The sequence below is a fragment of the Leptonychotes weddellii genome, chromosome 3, assembly GCF_054177405.1.
Source record: "Leptonychotes weddellii isolate Sample4059 chromosome 3, ASM5417740v2, whole genome shotgun sequence".
In the NCBI taxonomy this organism is placed as follows: domain Eukaryota; kingdom Metazoa; phylum Chordata; class Mammalia; order Carnivora; family Phocidae; genus Leptonychotes; species Leptonychotes weddellii.
In genome coordinates, this window is record NC_138371.1 from 31,007,603 (window position 1) to 31,027,031 (window position 19,429).

The 19,429-nt window shown below is 36.5% G+C and overlaps 1 protein-coding gene across 2 annotated transcripts in view; it reads left to right on the plus strand.

Moving 5' to 3' along the window:
• Positions 1-19,429, plus strand: part of TRAK2 (trafficking kinesin protein 2) — a 67,261-nt gene that overhangs the window by 7,717 nt on the left and 40,115 nt on the right. The gene's annotated exons all lie outside the window — the stretch shown is intronic.

Genomic DNA, 19,429 nt, shown 5'->3' on the forward strand with positions numbered 1-19,429 from the left:
AAGTACATGATTGAGGTTATGCTTATACTTAATTCTCAGAGTTTGGAGAAAAAGCTAGCTATAGATTATGTGGATTTATTGGTGTGAGGAATAAAAGTAAGAGAGATGGAGAACAGATGGGGGTTCAGAGATGAGTATAAAAGACGTCTCAGAAAAGAACATTTAAGAGGGTAATGGAGGGCATGCCTATGGTGTGAGGCCCACAGGTGATGACTGAATTTACAGCAGCCCCATTTCCCATGGTTTTGTGACCTTTCCAGGAGAACTTAACTACTTCTTTATATTTAAAATGCATGTCAGCTTAGAAAATGAACTTCTCAAAAATTCATCGCTTAAGTAAAGTAAACACATGTTCGGGGTCCAAGTGCCAAAGCTCTGCTTCTATTCTTACTGCTTTGAGTCATAGGCATGTTGTGTGTGGTACTTTGAGGTTATTCAGGCCAGTGGTATAAATCAAAACAAAGGGAAACTTGTTGGTTAAGAAAGAGCATTCTCTGTCTGAAGGAAGAAAGGAAGAGGAGACTAGAAACCAACTAAAATGTCTCTGAGATGGTACTACTGTTCCTAAAGCACATAATCTAACAACTTAAAATTTTTTTTTCAAATACTTGTATCTCTTTAGCTAGTACTAAGCTAAATCACTCTCTTTTCCTTTGTTTTATTTTTAGTCACAAATTAAGAAGACTACAGAGGAGACTTAGCAGTTGTGAGGTTTTTAAGAAGATATTTGATCATTTTCATTTGATGTGGGGCTATTTTTTATTAGCTTTATTTTGTCACTTAATTTTTTTTCCAAGTTTTTGTTTAAATTCAAGTTAGTTAACATATAGTATAGTATTGGTTGCAGGAGTAGAATTTAGTGATTCATCACTTAACATATAACACCCAGTGCTCATCCCAACAAGTGCCCTCCTTAATGCCTATCACCCATTTAGCCCATCCCCCCACCCACCTCCCCTCCAACAACCCTCAGTTTGTTCTCTATAGTTAAGAGTCTCTTGAGGCGCCTGGATGGCTCAGTTGGTTAAGCGACTGCCTTCGGTTTGGGTCAAGATCTCGGGGTCCTGGGATCAAGTCCCACATCAGGCTCCCCCTGCTCTGTGGGGAGCCTGCTTCTCCCACTCCCTCTGCCTGCCACGCCCCCTCAGGAACTCATAAGCGAGCTTGTGCTCTCTCTCTGTCAAATAAATAAATGAAAACAAACAAAAAAGTCTCTTAAGTTTGCCTCTCTGTCTCTTTTTTTTATCTTATTTTATTTTTCCTTCCCTTTCCCTATGTTCATCTGTTTTGTTTCTTAAATGGATGTGGGGCTTATTTTAAATGCATCCGTAAACAGCTACAAATGCTGCTAGTGGAAAACATGATAAAACTAAGCAACAAGCCAAAGATTCCGATTTAGCCTTCCTATGACACTGAAAACTAGTTCTTTTTAGTTTTTACAAGAAAAGTGGGTACTGTGTTATTGCTATAAAAATGATAAAGCACCCTTGGGGCGCCTGGATGGCTCAGATGGTTAAGCGTCTGCCTTCGGCCCAGGTCATGATCTCAGGGTCCTGGGATCGAGTCCCGCATCGGGCTCCCTGCTCCTTGGGAGCCTGCTTCTCCCTCTGCCTCTCTCTCTCTCTCTGTCTCTCATGAATAAATAAATAAAATCTTTAAAAAAAAAAAATGATAAAGCACCCTTTTAACAGCCAACTCATAGTTTTTCATAAAGCAAGTGTTTTCTTTCAAATGTTCAATCTTTGCTTAATTTTTCAAGGCAATTCATTGAATTGATGTTGGACTGAAATGTATTAGTAGTCAGTTTTGTTCATTAAATTACTTCTGTAATTCAGTTTATTGACATTTTTCATCTTTAAGCTTATAGTTAGGCATGTATTGCGAGCCTACTATGTACCCGTTGCTTTTAGCTTTGGGGCATACAAAAATAAAATACCTTCATTTAAAGAGCTTATAGTGTTGTAGCAAGAAAGAAAGTGAGCACATAGTCTTCTGGTAACACCCAAGATGAGGAGTCAGTAAATACTGATTAAGGAGTAAATCATAATGAAAAATTTTACTATTTCCTAAACCATTTTTCCCATGTTTGTAATCCACTCTGTATTTCTCTATAGCAATTAACATTAAAATTCTCACAAAAGAGAGAAGAACCTATACTTTTCTTAGGAGACAGTAAAGAAGGGACAGAGTGTATTCTCATAGCCAGCCTACGGAAGAGAAAAAAGAACAGGTGAGAAAAGCACTTGACAAGATTGCTAAAGGAAGAGAAGCAAGCCAACTAAATCCCTACTGCTGGAGAGATGAAAGAAAGAGGTACTTGAAGAACCAGTCAAGGGCAGAAAAGCAGGTCCTAGGGTTCAGTCTCATGCAGACATCTTCTGGGTTCTCTGATAACCTGGTTATCTGGTTTCTCAGCCACAGCAGGTTGGAAAGCAGAGAGGCACACTGCAACAGCAAAGTGTAATGGTTGGTAGCCTCCCGGTAAGGGGGGAGAACAAAATGAGAAGTAGAATTAAAATCTCCAAAAAATTAGCATTTCACACCATTTATTGTAGGAGGAAAGTGCTCTTTAAGAATTTATAATCCTGGGCGCCTGGGTGGCTCAGTTGGTTAAGCGACTGCCTTCGGCTCAGGTCATGATCCTGGAGTCCCGGGATCGAGTCCCGCATCGGGCTCCCTGCTCAGCAGGGAGTCTGCTTCTCCCTCTGACCCTCCTGTCTCTCATTCTCTCTCTCTCAAATAAATAAAAAAAAAAAAAAAAAAGAATTTATAATCCTGGAGGTTATAGCTGTTGTCACTATGTTATAATGCAGTGATTGCTAGTCATAGTAATGACCCTGAGTCATTAGATTCTTTTCAGTCTGTCCTATCTAAGGACTTTTTTTCCCCCTCCCATGCAGTTGGACTTTTCTCATTCTGTGTCTTAACTTTAGGGGGAAAATATCTTACTACTAACGTTTTTAAAATAAGAAACCTTGTGGGGGGGGGGGGTTGCTATTAAATATTTTGTGGGTTTTGCCAGTGTGTCAAACCCATCTCTAGGGAATGTTTGCAACTTCCTTGTAACTGGTGGGCTTAATTGATATTGCTCTGCCCATAACTAACATCTCTTATAGAAACTCTTAAGAAGCCTATATAGATTTTTATAAATTGGGCTAAGAAACCCGTCAATTTTCAAATACTCTGACAGTCTTAGGTTTCTAATGTAGTTTCATTTTTCTCCCTACTATAGATTACAAGGATGTAACTTGACTAGAGGTTGATTCATTCATTCAATAAGTATTGAATACCTGGCATTTGTAAGATACTAAGATACAGGTGGACTTAATTTATTGGAATAAGGATTTATTTTGGTCTATATTCCACTAATTTTAGCAGCTCAGAACACATAACAGAATTATTCCCAATTTATGGTAATACATCTGCATTATTTTCTTGATACTGTAAAACAGCCCTTTTTTTTTTTTTTTTTTTAAAGCCTGGGTGGCTCAGGTCATGATCCTAGAATCCTGGGATCAAATCCTGCATCCAGCTCCCTGCTCACCAGGGAGTCTGCTTCTCCCTCTCCCTCTGCCCCTCCCCCCTGCTCCTGTGTGCGCGCTCTCTCTTTCAAATAAATAAATAAAATCTTTTTAAAAAAAGACAAAATCAAACTCAGATTTGGAGTTTTATGGCATATGATATACATAACACAGATCATTCTGCTTCATTGTTAATACAGCCAACTTTGATATCAGATGACTTATTTCTAAAAATAAATTATAAAGCACTTAAGAAAAAATTGGAGACTAAAAAAGAAATTTGGAGGCTTGTTGTTTTTCTTTATTCATTAATCAGTATGTGTTTTTACGAAGTGGAGTGGAGATGTAGAATTTCTCAAACCACATACACTCACTGTCCTTCACACTCCTAGTCTCTTGCTAGTAGAGCCCAGAGGTTGGAGGTCCCAGCTTTGGAAAAACATAGTCGTGGGTTTGATTCTGGGCTCTTCCTAGCTTGGGCAAGTTAATTAACCTCTAAGCTTTAGTTTTCTTATCTATAAAATGATGACAATAATAATAATCACATTTTGGGGTTGTTGTGAGAATTAAAAAGGATCATGTGCATAAAGCATTGATTCCAGTACCTAGTACATAGTAAGTGCTCTGTGAGTGTTAGCTATTATTATTAGAAAAGACTGAATTTGGAACAGAATTGAAAATATATTTCTCTGTCATGCATTTTTCATTTGAAACACAGAAGGTTCTTGTGTCTTTATTATCAATTGTTTAACATAAACTGATTTTAGAAAACTTCTATAGTGCTAGTTTCACTTGTTATATTCTACAGTAAAGTCATGAATTTAACAAGGAAGTTTTGGATTGTTTTCATTGTCAGAAGAAGTAGTTTCTGCTCGGGAAAAGTTTCACAGGACAGTGAGGTCTCCTATTAAATTGTTCACATCTAGAAACTGAAGTTTTCTCAGTATACTCTGAGTTGATAGGTCTGGAGGAAAAGACACACTAAGCAAACTCACTGAAGAAGAATCAATATGCCAGGATGTCTGCTCTTAATATACAATAGAACAATCAAGTAAACTGTCTGTTTTGGTTTCCATAGTTACTATATTTTTCCCTTATAGAAAAATCTTCAGGAGAAACCAAGTTAACAAAAGTTGTGTGTGTGTGTGTGTTTGCGCGCACGCACCCATGCGTGCTCACATTTAGACTTGGAGGACATCTGAAGCATAAGGAGCAGTACCCTAAGGAAATGGGGAGGAGTGGGCTGAGTAGCAATAGGCATTCCAAGAGACTCACTAGCTCAGAGTAGAAGAGGGCTGAGGCTGGCGGACCAGGTAGCCAGACAGAAGGGCTGAGGCTGGCGGACCAGGTAGCCAGACGGAAGGGCTTGGACTAAGGCCATAGCAACAAGCTTGGAGGACAGGAATAGGTGACTACATGGAAAGCAAGTATTGAGGAGAAGAAAGATGTCTCTTAGATTTTTGGCTCTGCTGATCAGGTGACTTGATAATATTAACTAATTAGTAAAGCAGGAAAAAACATTTCATGGGAAGATAATTTCAGTTTAGAAAGTGATGAATTTATGCTATTGATTATAAGCTGATACTGAGAGTTCCAGTTTAAAGTCATATGCCAATTTGGGATAAAGGTAGAGACTTGGGAAGTAATTATAATATAATTGGAAATTAAGGCCTTTGAAGTAGATGAGATTCCTTAGGAGAGAAAGGAGAAGGCCCATGATAAAATCCTGAAGAACTGGGGCTACTAGCTATTAATAAGGCAGGTGGTGAAAGAGGGTTCCTAAATGTTCGCAGCGGCCTACTTACTGTGCCCAACGAGCTCACTCTAATTGTCTCCTGAGTGGCAGATAATAGCCATAGCTCAAAAAATTGATCTGTTCTTACTTGGTTCCTGAATTTCATTGGCAAACCAGAATCATCCGTTTCATGTCAGTTCTCCCCTTTATCTTGAAGTGCTGGAGTTGTGACAACTGGTTTGGAAAACAATGACTAATATTTAAACCTCAATGTAGTTTGAACGTCTCTTTGTAGAATTACAGTACTGAAATGGTTATATGTCTAGATATGCAGAATTCTAGAAATCATTCTAGAGGGCTCCTGGATGGTTCAGTCCATTAAGTGTCTGCCTTCGGCTCAGGTCATAATCTCAGGGTCCTGGGATCCAGTCCCACATCAGGCTCTGCTCAGCTTCTCCCTCACTCTCCCTCTGTGTGTGCACTCTCTCTCTCTCTCAAGTAAATAAATATTTTTTTAAAAAAGAAATTATTCTAGAAGTATGTATGTTTATAAATATGTTTATAATATTCTGTCCTGACCACTCACCCCCATTTTAAGTTACACCCTGTTCCTGGTCATATAAGATTGCACATCCTGTTGCCACTGATTACTTTGTTGATCTGAAGAGCTGTAGTGCTTACAGTTTTTCTTTTGGCATTTTTTGGAAACTTCTACTTTGGAAGGCTTTTAAGTATTATAAGTTTAAAATAACTGAAGGATTTAGGATTATCTTAAGCCACCAAAAGCAAGTTTACATTTGATTGTTAGAGGGGACAAAAAGAAAGGAAGACATGGGTTTTCTGCCTTTTATTTAATTATTTCTGTTTTTAAAATTTGTATTTACCTATCCTACTGCTGTGTTAAAGTGGTGTTTCAAGGGGTCTTCTTAGCTATTTTACTTGAAAGTAAGCTCTGAAGAGCAGATTATACAGTAATACTCTTAAGTCTGCCAGCATGATTACATCTGTTCAGTTTCTTAATCTTTTGTGAACTCTTTATAGGTTTTCAGGTGATGATGTCTCTTGATTTAATCTAATACCTAAATTTTACCAGTCAACATTGAAAGAAAATACTTTCTGATTTGTTAGGGAAGGATTTATTTGGTTCTAGAAATAGAGTACATATTCTTTTGTGGAATCTGTTGTATAAAATGTCTGTGCTCAAGGTGTTTCCCCCCATTTTTGATTAAGAGAACAGAAAATCCCAACCTCTGTAATGCCATTTACTCTGCATTACTCACTTTTGAAGACCTATAATGTTTTTTCCTTTTTTTTTAATCAAAAGGACATAAATTTCTGTTTAAAAAAAAGATTTTCAAAATATAATAGCTATGGTGATTTTATTAATATCCCAGAATATAAATTCTTGACACCAACTGCTGTTGTGAACAAATATTTTAATATGTCTATAACCCAGATGTCAGCTGAGTGTCCAGACAGACCCTTTAAAACCTAAATGATTGGTTTGAACCTTCAGTTTCGTATCATGGGGAAACCAAAACCCTCCCTAAGATTTCTGCAAATTGCTGATGTTCTTCTGGCCTCTGAGCTCCTGCCATCTGGATGGGGCTTCTTTCCCTTGCCTTCTCTCTTCCTCTCCAGAGAAAGAAAAAGCAGTTATTTCCCTAGTCTTATGCAGAGCAATTTAGCCTTCCTTTTGATGCTGCAAGGCCTCACCTTCCACAAGTGGCTTTTCTGTGTATTTTCCCAAACAAAAAGCTCCTAAGAGGAGCTCTGCTGTCATATGTTAAGATGATGAAATGTGTACCTTATTAGGTATAATGTAATAATAATAACCCTTTTAGTAAATCTTATTTTTTCCATTTATCAAACTTTCAAATATTTAAATAACTCATACTAAACTCAGTCTCCACTCTTTAGAAATCCTAAGAAAACCCTATCTTGAAAAGGCTTTTGGGGCGCCTGGGTGGCTCAGTCGTTAAGCGTCTGCCTTTGGCTCAGGTCATGATCCCAGGGTCCTGGGATCGAGCGCGGCATTGGGCTCCCTGCTCCGGGAAGCCTGCTTCTCCCTCTCCCACTCCCCCTGCTTGTGTTCCCTCTCTTGCTGTGTCTCTCTCTGTCAAAGAAATAAATAAAATCTTAAAAAAAAAAAAGGCTTTTGCAATATTAGAATTGAATATACTATATAACATCATGTAGCTCTTTTGCCAGATCATACAGAGAAGAGAGTGCTCTCTTAAAAGGATATAGGATTCCAGATAGAGATTAAGTGTCAAGTTGTTCTTTCTCTTGGAGAAATAAATCAACATGATTTTGTGAATGTGAGACTGAAGTGTACCCTTTTGAGGTTTGAGTTTATTTAGTATCTTTGAGGTATTTTCTATCCCATTTTCTTTGACTAAACTACCATATGATATCACTAAATTATTTTTGACTGCCAGATAATAATTTGCTTTGTTTTTCATATTTCTAAGCCAATCATGATTTTTTATAGAAACGAGTTTGAAAAAAAATGGGTGATGGAAAAAGGCATAAAACTAGGGATGTGTAATTAGTAGGCAATTCTATCTTAAGGATTTTACATCTGTACTATTTCTTCCAATACTTACTGCCATGCTGGAATGTCAAGTAAAAGATGGAATTCCTGTCTAGTAGTAGAGTTTTGAAAAGATGATGTTGTTAATACTTATTCAGCTGTTTATTGCATTTTCTGTAAAAGTTTGGTGTCATTGCAGTTTTTTATATTCTGTGGTGCAAAATACCATGATTTGAGGTATAGACCAGAGGTCAACCAACTATAGCCTATGGATTCAGCCAGTTATGCGAGCTAAAAATGGTTTTTACATTGTTAAAGGGTTGAAAAAAACAACAAAGATAATTGGTGATAGAAGCCTTATATGTCTGCAAAGCCTAAAATATTTACTACCTGGCTTTTTACAAAAAAGTTTGCTGACCCATGTTGTGGATTCTTGAGTTTTAAAGTGGATGAATAGGGGCGCCTGGGTGGCTCAGTTAAGCATCCAACTGTTGATTTCAGCTCAAGTCATGATCTCAGTGTCCTGGGATCAAGCCCCAAGTCGGGCTCCATGCTCAGTGGGGAGTCTGCTTGAGGATATTCTCTCTCTTTCTCTCTCTCTCCCCCTCTGCCTCTCCCCCACCACACTCACGCACATTCTCTCTAAAATAAATGAATAAATCCTTAAAAAATAAATAAAGTGGATGAATGACCTGTTAATTGTTAGGAAGTCACTGATGGAAACTGTCAGTGCTTATATAATTGTATATTTTGAGTACTGTGTAATTCACATTAAAATAATGGCATAGATTGATAATATGTTGACATGGGAAGATGAATGAGTAGGTTGCTAAACAGCATGTTAACATTATGTCTCCTAGTGAAAGATGGTAAAAGATTACAAGTAGCTTTCATTTGATTCTTCACATTTCTCTACTGCCCGGAATTTTTTTGAATTAATATATTACTTTATAATGAGAAACAAAGGTGTACATATGCATATTTTGTGTGTTGTGTTTGTGTGTTTTAAAGAGAGAGAAACTGAATGGAAATTTCCAGGGTGGCTTATGGCTGACTTTCATCAGATAAGAAAGAAGTTTAAGAAATGTAGCTTATTCACTACTTTTAAATTCTTACCGTCTTTGAACTTAAACGTTTTTCCCTTCAAAGTTTTACTAGATAACCAAGCACTTGAAAATGCCACTATTGAGGCCCAATCTCACTTTTTTTTTTAATATTTCTTTAGTTGAAATCTAATTACACTGCTTTAGTTAGGTAGGTGTAATATATAAAGCAAATGTTTCCTGTTCAGGCACATGTTCAAATTTTAAGAATTGAAGAGACACAAGAATAATTATATGAGAAGCAGTCTGCCAGAAGAACAGTAGGGTTTCCATAGGTTTTTTTTAAATTTCCCTTTTATCCCATACCTTGCTCCAAATTTCCCCCACTTTCCAGCCCACAAGGCAAGCATTTTAATATCCATATAAATTTAATGCAGAAAAAAATTTAATTTATTGTGTAAATATCATTATGGTAGCTCTCTAATTTTGCTTCTTGCTTTATTCACTCAGCACTGTATTTCTGGGGCTGTGTTGCTCCATGCATGTATCCACTGCATTCTACCAATCTGCTCTCTAGCAAGTAGGCCCTCACCTTACTATCACTAATAGCAATACAGGAGACAGTCTCCTACATGTCTCTTTATAGGGTGATATGAGAATTTCTTTGAGATAGGTAATTACCACGGGCAAAATTGCTGGATCTTAGGGGACATATATACTTAATTTGACTACATAGTTTCTGTTGGTTCCTTTGAATGGCTATACTCCCATCATGCATTCTCACCATGGGCTTTTTATTTGGGGAAATTCTTGTGAGAGTTTCCCTAACACCAGTAGTTAGTGACAAGAAACGATTACCTTAGGTAAGAATAATTGTTAGAACTCCTGAATTAGTGCTAGCTGGCAGTGCCAGGTGAGATATATAGCCATGCTTTTTATAAGAGCATGTGCTTTTTGAGAGTAGAGCTGTTAACAATGTGGGAGGGTAGGAACTGATCTGAATCCTGAATCTTCTATGTCCAGATAACCAGGTATCATGAAATGGTATTGTTTGTATTTTTTTTTAATTTATTTATTTGAGAGAGAGGGAGGGGGCAGGGACAGAGGGAGATGGAGAGCGAGAATCTCAAGCAGACTCCCCACTAAGCGCGGAGCCCAAATGATCTTACGACCCTGAGTTCATGACCTAAGCTGAAATCAAGAGTAAGACACTTAAGTGAGCTGCCCAGGCACCCTGATATGGTTTGTATTTTATAATTCTACCTCTTTATTTAACTTTTAAATTATATTTAACACATAATGTTTACTGTTCAAGCACTGTTATATATGCTTTATAAATATTAACTCATTTAATCCCCATAACCTAGGAGAAAGGTACTATGATTGTCCCTATTTTATAAATGAGGAAACTGAGGCATAGAGGGATTAAGTTATCTAAGCATAGGTTTCTCAATTTTAATATTACTAATTAGGGAATATGGAGAACTAAATAAGAATCTGTAAAAAATAAATGAGTTGTATAGTATGTGTTACTTCATAGTCCATTACAAATACAAAGGTGCTATTTAACTTTTGAATACCAATATATGTAATTCATCGTAAGGTCAAATTGGAAAGGGAAACACATCTACTAACGTGTTTAATATTGTTAATATTGTACTTCTAAGATTTGAAAATAAAATCCAGTGATAATGATAACCTTTTATTAGATGCCATAGTTGGTACTCCAGCACATTGGATGTGTGAATTTTCCAGATGGGTGAAATTTATCTTTCGATATTTTCTTTTAAATCCTGTTTTCATAACTTCTTAAAGAGTAGTTATGGAAGTATGATTTAACCTTTTCCTCATAATTGGGGTACTATTTTGTTAACTGTCATTGTACTTTGATGAGGATATAAATGTGAAATATGAAACAAAATGGCTTTTGATAATGACTAGACCTTGCTTTCTTGAAAAAGTCTAATATTTTTTTGCTTTTGGATTATTTGCCTAACTTTATAAAAGGTAAAGTAGGGAATGTGCAGCCACAGTTGTATAATGTGGCTGCTCTTCTATAAAATTGATCATTGACTCACAAGTGGTTCCTTATCTAGAAAACCTTCTTCAGTATTGGCTGTGGTGGTTTTAGTTCTTAGTGATTTGAAGACCCTGATGAATCACAAATACTTATTAGCTGTCACACATTCTCTTGCTACTCACTATTTGTTGAGGAAAGTACAGAGAAACAGTGTCCCTTTCCACTTCAGTAGTTTGGGCTAGATTACTTTGGGCTAGATGAATGTAAATTCATTATCCTTTGCAAACAAGACATCGGGCTGAAATTTTCTTTAGACCTTTAATATTTGGCTTGAAATGAAATGTCAAGCACAAGACATCTAAAATTATTATCTCTAAATGTATAGGACAAAAAGCCCTGTTCTTGCATGGTAGGTTTACTTTCTTATAAATCTTTTTAAATGCAAACTCATCTGCTTAAAATGTATAATTTAGGAACTTTCTGGCTACGGACAGAGTATACTCCAGAGCAGATTCAGCTCTGCTGATCATCATCAGATGGTCATTTTCAATTCAGCCATTATTGTTATTTGTAGCATGTTTGTCTTATATATATATATAGTTTTGAGGTATTTTATAAATATTACAAACCCCATTTTGTCCCTAAAAGAAATGCTAGTGATTGATTAATGGACACAAAAGTAGAAATAGTGTAAAAAATTGAAAGTGAGAAAATGATACCTGTTAAATATATGATTAGACAATAAGAATGATTATGAAGGCCATGAAAAACAACGTACCTGTGCAATTGACAGCCAAAGGTGAAGAAATGTGAATGTTTGAAATGGTTTTGGCAGCAGATCATTGTTAGAGTGGGATGTCTATTTAGTCAAAGATTCAGTTAAAGTTAGGAGTTCAAGAATTTAAAGACTAAGCATGGTGAATGCAAGTGCTGTTGTGGAAACTTATCAAAAACCACAGATGGCACCATGGGTTCACCGTTTTTCCTAATCTGCAGGTGAAGCTCTGGTGTGGATTCCTTAGCTGCCAGAGGTTCACTCCCTTCTCATGTTGGTAGAGATTGTGGCAGGGAGGGGTTGCCTTCCTCAGCAAATGTTCACTGTAAACAAAACAGGACAGTTTTTAAAAATGCCCAAACTATATAGTTAGGAGGCAATGCGGAGCCCGTAAGCCTAAATCTCACTCATGGTTTTGGACTTTGAAACTCATGGATTTAACAGCCTTTTGGAATCCAATTTGTTTGTAAGTAGAGTTGTCTCCATATATTTCATATTCTGAAACCCTACTGATCTTTTTTTTTAAGGTGTATGTATGTATGTATGTATGTGTTTGAGAGAGAGAGAGCAAGGAGGAGGGACAGAGGGAGAGAGAACCTCAAGCAGATGCCGCACTGATCACGGAGGCCAGCGGGTTGATCTCATGCCCCTGAGATCATGACCTGAGCGGAAACCAAAAGTTGGACGCTTAACTGACTGTGCCACCCAGATGCCCCAACCCTACTGATCTTTAAATCTAAAAAAGATCACTAAAAAAGAGGGACAAAGTATTTGCTGGACACAATTCCTTTTTCCTAAAGGTGACCTTTATAACTGCTGATAGAACAGCTGTGCTGAATATAGCCAATGTAATATACTGGGGCACATTAGTGCAGCTAGACTTGGTGTTGCTATGTGGTCTCTGCCGTTGTGAGCTCTGCTGCTCACTCCTCAGGTTGGATTTTGGTAGTGACACCACCCCCCGCTTTTTTTTTCCAACTCTTTTTTTTTTTAAGATTTTATTTAGGGACGCCTCAGTGGCTCAGTCGGTTAAGCATCTGCCTTCGGCTCAGGTCATCCCAGATTCCTGGGATCAAGTCCCAGATCGGGCTCCTTGCTCAGCAGGGAGCCTGCTTCCCCCTCTGCCTGCCGCTCCCCCTGTTTGTGCTCTCTCTCTCTCTCTCTGACAAATAAATAAAATCTTTTTAAAAAGTCTTTTATGTTTACTTTAATTCTAGGCTCTGTGCTTCTGTTAAGATGAAGTTTCTCTGAATTGTTTTAGCCTTTTCTGTAAGGCTGTTTTGGCCATAATATGCTGTTTTAAGGAAGTAGTTAAGATTTTTTTTTTTTAAGGCACAGGACCTATATTTTGGTATACACTGTTGACCGTTTTGTTTCCATGGCTAGGCTAAACTAAATCATTAGCCATGTTGTTTTCTTCAGCAATATTTGTATCAATGACATGTTTTGGTTGTTCTTTTTAAGTCTTATTCTTGTTCAAATAAGTCACTTGGCTGTTTTACCCTGTTTTCTCCTACGTGTGCATGAATTATAAAGGCTGGCTTCTTGTTAAATAATGCATGCTTGGTTGATTGAAGAAAAGCAGTGAAGTTGTTCCTGAAAAGAATGAATAAAGATCGAGCATAGAAAACGGTTGGTGCTCAAGGAAGTACTAAGAATATGTTGTACAAACTAGGAAGGGCACTGAAAATGTGTTGTTTGTGCTTGCCACAGTTTGCCAGAAGTTTCTACTACATTTAGGACTCTGGCTCTGCAAGCTTTCTGTTTTATTCATGCATCGAGAGGTAGAAAGAAAAATGATTAATGGCACTAAACTAACATCACTTGTTACAGGATAGGAAGTAAATGGGATTTCTTATGTTAAGAGAAGATGCCATTTAGTGGCCAAGAGTAGGGTTTACATTGTTCCCAACTTTGTATAAGGCACAATAACAGTAAAGACAATAAAATAGTACTATTTGGTGATGATAGAAATAAAAATTAATATTTGCATAGCATTTACTGTAATCTAAGGCATTGTTCTAAGAGCTTTACATGTATTAACTCTTGTAATTCCCTCTTGTAATAGGTGTTCCTATTATCCTCTCATAACTCACTTAATCCCCATAGCAACCAAATAAGTAGACCTCGTTATTAGGCCCATTTTGCAGATGAAAAAACAAGATTAAGTAATTTGTCCATCCTACAACTAGTAAGTGGTGGAATTGGGACTCAACTATAAGCAGTCTAGCTCCAGTATCCATGTTCTTAACCACTGTAGTAGGCTAACTAATGGCTGCTGAAGACACCCAGATCCTAATCCGCTGGAACCTATGAATATTTCCTTCTATGGCATAAGGGATTTTGCAGAAGGGATTTTGAGATGGGGAGATTATCCTGGATTATCTAGTTGGGCCTTAAATGTAATCATAGGTGTCCTTATATGAAGGAGGTAGAGGGTGATTTGTCCGAAGAAGGTTACGTAGCAGTGGAGGCAGAGAGATTTGATGATGCTGTGCTGCTGGCTTTGAAGGTGCAGGCAGGGCCCCTGAGCCGAGGAATGCAGAAGCTAGAAGCTAGAAGAGACAAGGAAACGGATTCTTCCCTAGAGCCTTCAGAGGAAGCACAGTCCTACCAATACCTTGGTTTTGGTCCATTGAAATCACTCCATCCTTTGATGTCCAGAACTGTAAGATAATGAATTGGTGTTGGTTTAAACCACTAAATTTGTGGTAGTTTGTTGCAGCAGCAATAGGAAACTAATATAACTACTGTGCTATGAGTAAATGTACTAGTTATAGTTAAGGCTTTTATTATAACAGCCCTTCCCCAGAATCCTTGAAGGAATGAGCTTCAGTAGTAATCTCCCTCAGTAGTTTTCTTGCTTTATAAGGCACTTGTCACTTTATTGCTTAGTCCTTTTCTCTTTCTATATGAAGACTATTCAGTCTTTAAACTGCATCTATTACATAAACAGGGTAGCTATTCTGAGCTTAGAGTTGGCTGTTGAGCCAGAAATTTAATATTAGGCAGAAGACATCATCTTTTGTTCAGGCCCAAACAGAAGGGGGAAGCTGAAGGGAATGAGCATGTTAGTGTCTACTGTATGTCAAGTACCAAACTAGGAATTTCTATTTTTTATTTAGTTCTCATACCTGACCCTCCCTATAAAGAGTAGTTAATTATCACTCTCACCTTTACAATGAAGAACTGTTAAATAATGTGCCAGAGTCAGAAAACCAGTAAATAAGATGAAAATTCAGGCTTGTCTAATGCCAAGGTGCATACATTGTTTTATACTCAGCATTGCTACTCCACACTAATCCTACTGAGGAGCTCGGATCTAGACCAAGGCATACCCAAAGGGTTTACTTAGTTCTAAAGAGTCATTGGGAAGAACATATCATTTGCAGATCATCCCTGACCTGGTACACACTCTTCATGTTAGGCAGGTTCCTGGATTACTCTGGAGGTCTAGATTCTTCCTGCTGACTCTGAAGATGGACTTAGTTCTATATTCAACTTGGTTTTCTTTATTTTTGTATTTAGAGTTAACACTAAACAATTAACACTACCTCCAAAACTAATTAAAAAGCGATCCTCTAGAGTAAAGATCTAGAGTCCATAGTTGAAACTTACACAGTTTATTTTCTGTTTTCTATGTAATACATATAAATATTTAAAAAAAGAAAAAATATGAATGCTAATGTAAATATTAAAGATTAAACCAGCTAGTGGGTAAGTGTCTGGCAGGTAGAATGTCCCAAGGTTATCATTAGATTTTCACAATGTTCTTTGATTAAAATATGGTTAAGAACCATAGTTCTGTTTAAAAACCAGTTTGGACCAGTATGAGAAGCACTTGCTTCTGTTCTCTCCCTTTTCATCCCCTTCCTCCTCCCTCTCTTCTTTCTTCCTTATCTTCCTCTCTCTACTTCTTTCTTCACAAGCAAATTTGTAACTTACTATGTTTTAAAAAATGCTTTCTTAGAAATTGAAATAACTTTAAATACACTTGTAAGTGTAGAAAGAAGAAGTCTGTTCATTACTGAAATTCTTCTAGAGGTAGTGATCTAATTATAAGTATTTAAATGTAGGGGGAATTCCCTGTTTAAGAAGTTGATCAAGGAAATCATTGATTTAGACAGATGATTATTTGATGCTTGAATTATTTTACTACTAGATCAGTTGGCAAACTTATTCTATAAAGGGTCAGATAGTAAATATGTTAGGCTTTGCCTGACTGTAAGTTCTCTATTACAATTACTAAGCTCAGCCATTGTAGCATGAAAACAACCAAGTTGACAGTGGATCAACAAATGAGTCTGGCTGTGTTTCAGTAAAACTTTATTTATGACACTGAAATTTGAATTTCATATAATTGTCACATATTATGAAACATTTTAACTGAGATTTTTTCAACTATTTAAAGATATAGAAACTATTCTTAGCTCACAGGTTATACAGGAACAGGTGGCAGGCCAAATTCAGCTTTCAGGCAGTAGTTTGCTGACCATGCACTAGGCCTCTTATACACTACCGTGTTTATTCTTATATTTGTATTCCATTCTATTTTTAAAAATATACTGCTGGGTTTATAATCTAAAATCGGGGTCTCTGGAGTATTATAATTTAAAAGACTTTGGTAAAGATCATAGGTGACATAAAGACTTATGTAGTAGATGGTTTTGGTTGCCTACTCAAGAATCATCATCTCCTCCCTCACTTCTTTGGTGGTGGAACCCCTAGTTGAGATTTTGTTCAAATACCTGGTGGTCATATACTTCAGGGGAGGTTGTTTTCTTCCTCCTCCCAATTTCTGGGTGTGGGGGTGGGCAGATAAATTTTTATTGGTTTCATCCAATTTTAGTTCTATTCCCCTTGCAGTGATTGATTTAAGAATGGCAATTTGGACAATAAGGTACACAGGGAAGAATTCAGTTGCATACAGTAGACTGATCCTGGATATGAAAATGTATTTTTGACAACTGGAGTTAAAGTACCTAAAAAAAATACTTTTGAGTATTAACTTCATTTTGCACGGGCTAGTGCAGATTGCTGTATTGACAGACATATTTCAAGAAAACAGTTCCATGTAGAATAGAATTTTTTGAAAGTTTTTATTTATATTCTAGTTAGTTAACATGCAGTGTTATATTAGTTTCAGATGTACAATATAGTGATTCAACACTTCCATACAATGCCCCGTGTTCATTATTAGTGCACTCCTTAATCCCCATCACCTATTTCACACATTCCCCCCACCCCACTTCCCTCTGGTAACCATCAGTTTGTTCTCTATAGTTAAGAGTCTGTTTCTTGGTTTGCCTCTCTCTCCCTCTCTCTCTCTCTCTTTTCCCCATTGTTCATTTGTTTTGTTTCTTAAATTCCACATATAAATGAAATCATGGTATTTGTCTTTCTCTGATGTATTTTGCTTAGCATAATGCTCTAGATCCATACATGTCATTGCAAATGACAAGATTTCAGTCTTTTTTATGGCTGAGTAATATTACTGTGTGTGTGTGTGTGTGTACCACATCTTCTTTATCCAACCATCAATCCATCGATGGACACTTAGGCTGTTTCCATAATTTGGCTATTGTAGATAATGCTGCTATAAACATTGGGGTGCATGTATCCCTTTGAATTAATATTTTTGTATTCTTTGGGTAAATACTTAGTAAGGCGATTGCTGGATTGTAAGATTTTTAGCTTTTCAAGGAACCTCCATACTGTTTTCCACAGTGGCCACACCAGTTTGTAGTCCCACCAACAGTGCAAGAAAGTTCCTTTCTCTCCACATCCATGCTAACACCTGTTGTTTCTTGTGTTGTTGATTTTAGCCATTTTGATAGGTGTGAGGTGATACCTCATTATAATTTTGGTTTGCATTTACCTGATGATGAGTGATGTTGAGCATCCGTTCATTTGTCTACTGGTCATCTGTATGTCTTCTTTGGAAAAATGTCTGTTTATGTCTTCTGCCCACTTTTTAATTGGATTATTTGGGTTTTTTGAGTATTGAGTTTTATAAGTTCTTTATATATTTTGGCTATTAACCCTTTATCAGATATGTCATTTGCACATATCTTCTCCTATTCCTTAAGTTGCCTTTTAGTATAGAATTTAAATTTTTTTATTAAAATTCTCTGAATTCAGATATAGAAAAATTAAATTTTTGTTATGTCAACATAAAATTATAAACTCCTTTTTTGGGAAGAACTGTTGTTTATTCCATTTTATATTTTTTCCTTACAAAATGTATTTTTCAAAAAGGCAACCCTATGCCAATAACCACAGAAGTTTTTGAAATTTTACTGGTCCATGTAAACCTGAAAGTTGGTAATGGAAATCCTGGTCTGTACTCAGTAAATTCCATTCTTACCATCTCACTTCCTTACTCCTTGCAGCCTAGCTTTGGGCCCAACTTCTTGGCTGAATTGGTTTCTAGAAGGTTAATATTGATTTTATGGTCCTAGTACCCCCTTTTTTAAACGAAATCTCTCCTTTGCCTTTTCTGTAATGTTTAATTCTGTTGCTTATTTCATCTCTGAAACTCTCTTTCCTAGTATTTACTAAGAATGCTTTTCTGTTCTACCTCAGTGACCATTTTTCAGTCTCTTTTAATGCCTTTATTTTGTTCCTTTCCATTTTGGGGGGTAACGCTTGTAAAACACTGAATGTTTACAATGCCTAAAAATAGTATGCATGAGAATGAATTAGCCACAAATAGAAGCTGCAAGTTGCTAAGTAGAGACTATTTGGTAGAGACTGTCTTTTGATATAAAGCCAGGCTTATAATTAGTATTGAACAGTTTTCCTAACTGATAACAAGTACACACACATATTTAATGCATTACATTCGTTTGTGTACCATTATTAAACCATTTCTTTATGGATATTTTCATTCCAGTTGTGTGTTTATGCTTTAAAAAAATACCATATGGGCATTCTTGTGCCTATATTTTGTCATACTTAATGAGTATATCCATATTATAAATTCCTAGTGGTAGAATTGTTGAACTATGGTGTATGTGCATTTAAAAGTTTGGTAGACATTGCCAAATAGCCTTTCAGAAAGCTTGTACCAGTTTGCACTTTTATCAACATTTTGAGTGCTGCTTTTCCACCCTCTCCAACAATGAATATAATAAAACAATGTTTGCTAATCTAATAGGTGAAAAATAGTTTCTTTACATTTTGATTTAGTTGTGAAGCTGAGCATCTTTTATATCAGTAGTTTTCAACTGGGAGTGATTTTGCCTACCAGGGGAGATTTGGCAATGTCTGGAGACGTTTTTGGTTTTACAACTGGGAGAGGGTCTGGGGAGAGTATTTTGCTGGCATACTGCTAAACATCCTGCAATGCACATGACCAAGTATTATCCCCAAATATCAGTAGTGCCAGAGTTGAGAAACTCTATATATTATTCTATATCATCTCCCTTGTTGGTTTTATTATCTGTAAATCTTGAGTTATTTTATTGGTTACTTTAGGGTTTATAGTATACAGCTTTAACTTATCACAGTTTACCTTCAAGAGATATTTTACTCTTTCATGTATAATATAAAAGCCTTTTAACCGTATATTTCCATTTTTCTCTTCCTGGTCTTTGTGCTATTATTGTAATACATTTTACTTCTGCATATGTTGTAGACCCCATAATACATTTATTATTATTATTATTATTTTACTTTAAACAGTTGATTATCTTTAATTTTTTTTAAACATTAATTTATTATTAGATTGCATGTATTTCAAATGAACAATTTGATACGTTTTGACATGTGTATATAATTGTGAAACCTCACCATAC